This window comes from Cupressus sempervirens, chromosome 6, assembly GCF_028749045.1.
Source record: "Cupressus sempervirens isolate cs-2001-9-10 chromosome 6, ASM2874904v1, whole genome shotgun sequence".
In the NCBI taxonomy this organism is placed as follows: Eukaryota; Viridiplantae; Streptophyta; class Pinopsida; order Cupressales; family Cupressaceae; genus Cupressus; species Cupressus sempervirens.
This window is the reverse complement of record NC_143123.1, coordinates 340,502,261-340,512,666: the sequence shown is the minus strand read 5'-3', so window position 1 is coordinate 340,512,666 and position 10,406 is coordinate 340,502,261. Positions and strand designations below refer to the sequence as shown.

Here is a 10,406-nt window from a genome sequence, read left to right as displayed (position 1 = left end):
CGTAGAAAATTTAAGGCAATTAAAAATAACTCATTCCTCTTGTACTTTGGCGAATAGTTTGTCACCGAGCTCCTGCATCCCATTCAAAGATACATCAATCTGCATGGTCAAAAAAAAATCTTTTTCATCAAACCCTCAAACAATGTCTTTCAGTTCCATGTAGAAAAATCTAACCATTATCCATTTGGTCAATCTGCACAAACTTGACACTAATGATATCTAGCCCCAAAAATACCTTTATAATTGCAATTACTTTTTCCTCACTCCAAAACTTGATAGAACAAAATACCAATGATTCTCATAATTTATAATTATCATCCTCTTATCTGAGCAAGGTGCCTGTCCATTTGTTCATCAGCTTTATCAAGCACTAGGTAGATCAAATCAAACCTACAGGCATTTTTTGTGATTCTTTTATACTTGAGTGACAACAAATAAATTCTCCAGCTTGAATTCTAAAACCAAACATACTCCACCTGGAAAGCAATGTTGGAGGAAGTTGGATATTGTCAATCACTGACAATCTAGGGTTTTAGCATGAACCACTAGGATTGGCACAAGCTAAAATAGATGTTCTTGCATTCATAGATGCTATGATCCCAGCTTTGCAATTGACACTATTTGTTGTTCCATAACCTACTTCAAAGGAATGACCAAAAATTGATATACAAGTCAACCAACAGCATAGATTATGAAGTCAAGAAACTAGTATAACCACATAATTTGAAGAGCTCAGAGAAAAATCACACCACATGTAACATGCTATGAGCATTGTCTAACATCTTGTCAAACTCATCTATGCAGCAAATACCCCTATCACTCATTACCAATGCTCCACTTTCTAGAACCTATTGAGTTCAAAGAAATAAGAAATTTATATAGAATAAAGTGGTAGGTAGCAATGGGGGAGCAAGCAGCCCAAAGAGCTCAATGATCAACAAATTGAGTTAATAACTTACTATTTCACTAGTTTCAGGATCCTTTGATACATAAGCAATCAAACCAACCGCAAAGCTTCCATGACCACTTGTATAAATTCCTTGAGGAGCCAACTTATGCACATACTAAATTAGTTTAGACTTACTCATACCTAGATCCCCAACAAGCAGGATGTTGATATCACCATGAAAAGGAGTGCCTGAAGCTAGTTTTACTGCAGTTCCCTCGAAAAGTTGTTTAAGAAGCATAATGGTTAACATATGGTTCAAAGAACATGCAAAAAATTACCAATTAATCGAACATGAATGCAAAGAAAGATACCTTGTACAAGAGCCCTTTCTTTACATCTTCTAGCTCCCAAATACTCAGAGCTAAGGACCTAGTTAGCCTCTCATAGATATCTGACATGTGAGATAGTTCTTTCAACTTCTCAATTTGGAAATTGGCAGTCAAAATTCAATTTTAGAGCTTTTAAAATTCATGTTATATACAAAAGGTAAAAAGTATGAGTTTATAACTTAGCTTCATAATTAGCTGGTGACATATCACCATCTTGAAAAGGGGCAAAAATATCACTATTGGTATCACGTTCCATTGGATCTTTGGCTCACAATCTTGTCTTGTCTGTCTTTTTCATATGAAGGCAATCGATGTAGGTCTGCACCAGCAAATGATTTACAAATTAGAATTAGAAATCATAGAATACAACATTAAGGTCCTCATTTCCAACTTAAATGGACTAAGATGGACTTGAGAGCTTTGCTTTAAATAGAGATTTCATAATCCTTTGGTTTGGTCCCACTCTAACTGTCATAGCTCTGAAAATCCCAGTAACCTACAAAAAAAAACCAATGTCAACCTTCAAATGCTAACACTTGGCAATAAAAATGAGTGTAGAATTCATATATCATGTAATATCAGACACACCTCGATACGATCACCAGGTTTGGCCACATCAACAAGTTTATCATGCATCAGCAAGCTAATAGTGTACATGATTTCCCCCTCTGGAATGGCATCAAGCACTTCTTGCAGCCTTACAATCCGCTTATCAAAAAACCTAACCACAAAGTAAAAGGATATAGTTGTCTTTGGAGTCTTGAAAATGCAGCTTCAAATCATGCATAAACTAAAATCAACAAGTTCCTACCTACATCTGTTATGCATCAATGTCAAAGAATTCATAGTAGCACATTCTGGCCTTGCACAATGTGTAGGTTCATCAATATAACTTGAGCATTTGAAGCATAAAATAGGATGTGAATGCAAATCCAGCAAAAACACTTTTAGACAGCAAGTACCATTGTACGTAGTGAAGCAAAGATATGAGATTTTTTTTAAAGCATGAAATATGTTTGACAAAATTTGATAGAAGATTCTTATGGAATATGAGAATAAAATTTGGTGTGAAAGTTCTCATATAGGGATTTTTTCACAATAAAAAAATGTGCTCTCTCATATATAGTTTTCATCAAGCAAACATCTCAATGTGAGAAGAACCTCATGTATAGTGTCCTATTAGTTCCAATTAAGGTTACAGAGAGTAGATCAATAGTGGCTATGTCACAATAAGGAGTAAGATCTTATTTGCAAAATCCTGGAATCTAAAAGCTTCTAAGATCACTTTCATAAGCATGAATATGTTTAAAGCCGTAGATTCTCTGCCATAGTTTATGCAAAATAGAATTGAGAAACAAACATAACATACAATGAAGACACAATTAACTTTTATATTAAGAGTTCAATTGCAATCCAACGAATTACCTCTATTGATAGGTACTAGTGTTGGAGCATATCCACAAACAAGGCACCTAAAGAATGCTTCTTTGATTTTTGGTATAATTGAGCTAAACCAAATTATCATTCCTTTGACTGAAACCATCTTCGCAATATCTAGATTTCAAAGACAACAAAACCCCCTTATTAGATTTTTCAAATAGCATTGAACAATGAAGATGTAACTTTAAAAAGCATTGCCTACCTAATGGATTCAAATCTTGCATGTTAACTGTATCTCTAAGATTGAATATTCTTGCCTGAATGCAATGGCAGTTATATGCAAGTCTGAGGCATATTTATGTGCATAAATAAAAAAAATCTAAAATAATAGAGTCATTAAATGAAAACATACTAACTGACAAAACATATTTTTCCAAAAATACAATTCAGTCACTTTTATGTGCTTCTCCCACAAAGGCTTGAGGTGAATAGCTATATCCATCAATACAATGTCAAAAATGGAAAGAACTTCAAGAGGATATCTGACCATCTTGCCATAAAGGTCTTCATCATATTCGAAGATGTTCATTGCATCAATATTCAGTGAATCACCTTTGACTTCCATTGTCTAAATGAGAAATCAACTAAATGAAGTGAATACAAAAGAAAATGTGCTCAACCAATAATTTGAAATGAGACTAGATGGTAACCATAAGAAGCCAGCAGGGATAAATTTGAACCTATTCCAAGAGCCTGATGTATTTCCCCTAAAGGTCTGAAGGATCATCCCTAAAATTCCTCAGAAAGTGTTGAACTACTTGATTGACAATCTTGAACACTTATGTTTGTGCCCTAAACAAGCATGGGGGGGGTGCCATCAAGGTCACCCTTGGAAGACTAGGGCATGTAATTATAACAGCCAAAAGAGGTAATTGATGTGTGTTTCAACACAACATATTATACAAATTGAAAAGAAACAATTGACTCAATTGATAGGTAGTTCTCTATCCAAAATATTTCTTGGTACAAGGAAATATCTTCAAAATAGGTTTCTTTAATGTAGAAGGCACCAAAAGTTGGTACATAGGCATCTGCTATGTCGATTCCCTGAGGAGGCAGTTGCTTGGACAGTCAATGTGGACCACCCATTGAGGTTTGTAGAATAGAAGGGTTGTCTGGTATGACCCATTTGACAGGACCCTAGGAATCTCCATGGTTGAACTAACCCAGAATCTAGGTGTGTAGGCTAACATACCATTAATATAGTTTTTAATTCTTCTCACTAGCAATAAAGTATGTTTTATTAGCCCATTATTTAGCTAGTTCACCTTTATTACTTCAAACAATCTAATCCAATGTTTATAATAGTAGAGTTATGTTTATTATAATATGATACACTTTCTATTTTGGTATGTCTAGGTTACATACTCCATATTCTTAATATATGGTTCAATTTTTTTTTGTACTAGTCTAGTTTTAATTGCTTTAAAAAATTTTAAATGACTATTGTTTGGAATTATCAAGTATAGATTAACCGAGACTCCTCCAAAGGCCATAAAGCATGAGGAATGGAAACTTTACACATCTAGAATTCATGACTTGAATGACAACTTTACACATCTAGAATTCATGATCTGAATGACAATCTTCATCCTTATAATGCTATTTTAAAATTTAGGACTTTGTCTTGTTATGTGTTGTGATATATAATTGATATTTGTCAAAATTGTGAGAAGAAACTTGCATAGAGACTTTTGTTTGATAAAAGTGAAAATGATGATCATGAAAGAAGCATATTGACAAAGTTGAAGCAACAGTGTGGTGGTCAATTTACTTCTAAAATGGAGGGAATGGTATGCTGCATCATACATAAATAAAAAACTCACTTTGATTCTTATCAATGAAGTTAATCTAATTGTAAATTGTGTAAAAATTTGTGTGCTTGTATGTAGGTCATAGATTTAACATTAGCAAAGGAGAGCCAAGGGAATTTTGATGATTATCTTAATGAAAATTCTCAAGCACATCCTGGCATAGACTTGACTATGACAGTTTTGACAATTGGGTTTTGGCTGAGTTACAAATCATTTGATCTTAACCTGCCAGCCGAAATGGTATGCCCATTTTGTATACAGTATACCTTTTAAATTTGCCAATTTCTGAAGTAGTTTAACATTTTGACCTTTGCTACTTAATGCAGGTAATATACATAGAGGTGTTCAAGAAATTCTATTAGACAAAGACAAAGCATAGAAAGCTTACATGGATATAATCTCTGGGTACTTGTAATATTAATGGGAAGTTTTACCCTAAGCCTATGGAACTTGTTGTTACTACTTACCAAGTAATTGCCTTTTTGGTTGATTACTGGCTGATAGTTTGATTCCTTCATTCATATAAAATGGAATTATAGGTCATTTTGTACTGATCATTATTGGGAATTTCTTCTTCTAGTGTCTGATTAAGAATTAGTTGGGTAGGATAAGTTAAAGCAATGGTTAATACCATTAATTGTTAATGACCATACATTGATAATTTGATTCATTTTCTACTTATGCTATCTGTTTAAAGGAAAACTAAAATTGATGTGTTATAGAAACCATAAATATGCAAAGTAAATACATCACATTTATCAGTGTCAGTTTCCTTGATATATCTGGAATTCACTTCTTTTCCCTTGTGTAACTTACTCTATGGTTATGATACACAGGCATCAACATTTTTACTATTCAATGCATCTGAAAGGCTAAGTTACTCAAAAGTGAAGACTCAATTGAATTTGATCAATGAAGATATTGTCAGATTGCTACATTCTCTTTCATGTGTGAAACATAAAATTCTCAATAAAGAGCCAAATACAAAAACTGTGGCACAAATAGATGTCTTCGAAATCAATTCAAAATTCACTAATAAGATGAGGAGAATCAAGGTATGAACTCTGATATAACAAATTGTATACTATTTTTCCTATCTATTTTTAACAAAAAAATTAATGCATGTGGAGATCACACGGGAATTGGTTTCTACCTAATTGCAGATTCCACTCCCACTAGTGGATGAGAAAAAAAAGGTGATTGAGGATGATGATAAAGATAGACGTTATGCAATTCTAATCAATAAATTATGAGTTAGTTGAAGATCAATGCTAATATGTTTTCTCATGAATCTTTTTCTAGGGTGTTGCTACTCTAACTCCTAGACTGGTTTAACTTCATTTTAAAGTACTGTCATTTACTCCTGGACTAATTTAACTTCATTTTAAAGTACTGTCTCTGAATTTGTATTGATTAGACATCATTTTAGAGTAGTAAAGTTGTAATATGGATAATATGGTAAAAAAAGGTGATCAATGCCAATGGTAGTCACCTGGTGTTAAAGAAATTAGGAACATCTTAGAGGAGACTTGGAATATTGTATTGGCTATGTCATTTGTGGTTCTTCTAATAAGGTGTTAAATTGTTGATAGAAGCAACAAAAGTACTTCGTCCTAGACAAATAGGTGTTGAAGCTCTGCTTCTTGTCCTCCAAATGATCAGAGCTTTTAATATGGATAATATAGTAATCAAAGTTGATTGAATGGTATTTACCTTGCATTAAAAAAATTGGCAATATTCAAATAGGAAAATTTGGAGCATCATGAAGGAGGCTTGGTCACATTCTAGATATCATTTCGAAATTTACCATACAACATTGTTTAAGAGCATCACTATGTTTGTTCATCAGTTACCCACTATTCCTTTCTCTATTCATTCTTTATAGGAAATGAATTTGTGAATAGAGGGACATTTTTTGCTCAGTGAATACTAACAATGACGATGCCCGAACACATAATGTTGTTCAGAATTTGCAAGTGTCTGCTTGTTGTATAAAGACTGAGAAAATTGTGATGAATTTGGGTTTGAAGCCTCAATAGGAGGGAATTAATCAAGCTCCTCTCTGGCTCCATCTATAGCAAATGTGGAAACTTGACTAAGTTTCAAAAAACTCAACTTGTTCAAACCTGAAAGATGATTATGTTGGTAAGGAGAGTGAAGACAATGCCATGAAGCAACAATGGTTATGAAGGTGTGAAAAGGTCACACTGGTACTGAAGAAAAATTTCAATCAAAGAATAAAAAGTTAAAACTTAGCATCTACTGGATGTGTAATTCGAGGCTTTTATTCTGTTGAGGAATTTTGTGTCACTGTTCACCTTGTTGCAAGCAGGTGCACACAAGGATGAAATGAAAAGTAAGTTCCACCCTTGAAAAATGATTATGCTGGTAAGGACAGTGAGGAAAGTGCCATGGACATTTATATGCAGCTTGAAAATGGTTTTATTGAAGGTTTGTTTTGCAAGCATTAATTTAACTTGAGGAACACAAACAAGGTTTAGAGCTTAATGTGCTTGTTTTATTAGCTCCAATGAAAATGGTTCTAATGATATTTTTGGTATTCATGTTCCCTCTCCATGAGGATGAGCTCACTTTGATGCTTGTTTATGATAACACATTACAAGTGATTAAAGGAAATGACTATGCAATGAATCAAAACATGTATAGCTGAATGATATGGAAAAATATGAGTTTATTGTTTACTGCTAAGACTGAAAAGAGAGATTACAAACCTATTATCAGTCACAAATCAAACTGTAACAATTCAATCCATAGGTTTTAATGCCATATAATTAACATGTATCACATCCAAATGTTAGCTAGCTATTGTAGGCTTTTGTAGACCACTTTGGGACTAGTAAATGACCACTTTAAGGTATGATATGAAGTATGATCTGTAATAGAAAGACTAATATTATCCTACATGGGTTTGATATGCAATTTCCAGCCATCATATTTAGTGGCATGAATCTAATATGCACTTTCAACCACTATATCCCTTCAGATATGGTAAGTTTGAATGACACCAAATTTTTCTTTGCTTCAAGCGACTTGGAGGGGTGACTTGGTGAGCTAACATGGTGAGATGACATGGTGAGCAAACTTGGTGAGTGAACTTAAAGAGTCAACTTGGTGAGCATACTTGAACAGTTGACTCGGTGAGTCAACTTTGGGAATAGAGCTAGCAAGCTGACATTGTCAGTGGCCTTAAAGAGGTGACTTGGTGGGGAAGATTGGTGAGCCTACATAGAGAGCCCCACTTGGTGAGAAGAGATGGTGAGTTGACTTGGTGAGATGACTTGGAGAGCTAACTTGGTGAGCAGACTTAAGGAGTCAACTTGTTGAGGTGACTTGATGAGCGAACTCAGAGTCAACTTGGAAAGTGTATACTTGAACAATCGACTTGTTGACATGACTTGATGGGGTGACTTGGCAAGCCCACTTGGTGAGCATACTTGAATAGTCAACTTGGTGAGCCGAACAAGCAAGTTGACATGGTGAGTGGGCTTAGAGAAGCAACTCAATAGGCCAACATGGCAAGCACACATAATGATCCAACTTGTTGAGGCAAGGTGGTAAAACCACTAGGTGAGCCGACTTGGTGAGCTAACTTAAAGAGTCGACTCATTGAGGTGACTAGGTGGGGGTTACTTGGTGAGCTAACTTAGGGGGTAGACTTGATGAGCGAACATAAAGAGTCAACTTGGTGAGCGTACTTGAATTTTTAGCTTGGCGAGCTAACTAGGGGAGTCAGCTTGGTGAGTTGACTTAAAGTGGTGAGTTGGCGGGGCAAGTCGGGGTGACTTGGTGAGCTGACCTGGAGAGTTGGCTTAGGGGGAAAACTTGGTGAGCGAACTTAGAGAGTCAACTTGGTGAGTGTACTTCAATTTTCAACTTGGTGAGCTAACTTGTGGAGCTGGCCTGATGATCTAACATGGTGAGTGGGCTTAAAGTGGCAACTTGGTGGGGCAAGTTGGTGAGCTGACTTAGCAAGGCCACTTAGAGATATGACATGGAAAGCTGACTTGGTGAACAAACTTGATGAGCGGACCTAAAGATTGACCTTGATGAGGCACTTTGGTGGGGTGACTTGATGATCGAACTCAAAGAGTCAACTTGGCGACCATACTTGAAAAAGTTGGCAAGCCAACTTAGTGAGTCCAATCAATCAAGAGGAAAAAATTGAGAGCTTAGACTGACACAATTTTCAGATGATCATATGAAATGAAATGGGCGTGCGAGTAGAAAGAAACTAGAAATACATTGTGTATAGATGAAGGCATGAAATGGATGGTTTTGGAGCACTCAGCATAGACACTCAATATTTAGTACATATCATCATTTGAGATCAAATGGGTGTATGGGATTATATGCATAGTGAATAATAAAGGAGGGAATTGAACCCTCCCTGAGGCTCATAGTTGTTGAGGTCCACTTTAGCAATGGCCCTTCTTGTGAAATTTCCATCTAAAACCTTTCTAATGAGATAATGTGTTATGAGCTCTTCATCAGTGGGATGGAACATGAATCCAAGAGGTAGTTGTGCATCACCCATATGATATGGGTGATGCACAACTGCCTCCTGGATATGATATGGGTGATGCACAATTGCCTCCTAGATTCACGTTCCATCCCACTGATGAAGAGCTCATAACACATTATCTCATTAGAAATGTTTTAGATGGAAATTTCACAAGAAGGGCCATTGCTAAAGTGGACCTCAATAACTGAAAACCACAAATTTTTTTTGACTAAGCATTGGTCAAAATTTTGACCAATGCCATGTAGTTTTCTACCAAGCATTGGTTGAAATTTTGACCAATGCCATGTAGTTTTTTAGCAAGCATTGGTCAAAATTTTGACCAATGCCCTATAGTTTTCTACCAAGCATTGTTCAAAATTTTGACCAATGAACTAGCGATTTCTACCAAGCATTGGTCAAAATTTCAACCAATGAATGATAGAAAATGTGCTAACAATTTCAATATTTTTCGACCACCGTATTGGTCAAAATTTTGACCAAAAAATGTTTGACCAATACTCTATAGTTTTCTACCAAGCATTGGTCAAAATTTTGACCAATGCCCTACAAATTTCTACCAAGCATTGGTCGAAAGTTCGACCAATGAATGGCAAAAAATGTGCTAACAATTTCCACATTTTTTGACCAACGTATTGGTCAAAATTTTGACCAACTAGTAGGTTGGTCAAATTTTTGACTGGAAACTTTTTGAACAATGTGTTGGCTGAATTTGGTCAAAGTTTGGTCAAAATTTTGACCAATAAAGGTAAAAAAATGAGCCCAAATGTACTAGTGCAAGGTTACAATACACTTGCAATGCAAGTTCAACAGCGACAATAGAAGACTCCAGTAGCAACTCATAGTACCAAAAATAAATTTTTTTGCGTTCACCTCTTTGCAACCCTAAAAATGCTTAAAACATGTGCTTCACTTTTAGGGCTACTATCAAAGGTAACCATATTAAGGTTTTACCATTCTCCGAGAAAATAGGAACCCCAAAAAAAATTTGAACCCCACTATTGGGGTAGAGTGTATAGTACTCAAATTTATTAGTTGCCACATATCTTCACCTATCACTGAGTCTTCCTAACATAGCTCTTATGTGTCATAGGAATCTGTCATAACTATTTTAGTGATGATCTCCTTATACACAATTTAAGATGCCGACACATCAACATTATTTGCAAGAAATACATTTAATAAAACAAATAATAAGAATAGGAATAATCCAAGGTTGAGACACCTTATTCATAACAAAGAGGATGGAATTTCTCCACAAAGCTCTCAAGAATTTGAATGATAAACCTGCAACATAACAATAATCAAGAGTGTGGATGCTTTGTGAGTGAGAG

At 35.3% G+C, this 10,406-nt stretch overlaps 1 pseudogene; it reads right to left on the bottom strand.

The window, feature by feature from the left end:
* Positions 1-314: 314 nt before the first annotated feature.
* On the bottom strand, positions 315-3,283 carry LOC149552531 (DNA replication licensing factor MCM4-like; annotated as a pseudogene).
* Positions 3,284-10,406: the final 7,123 nt, after the last annotated feature.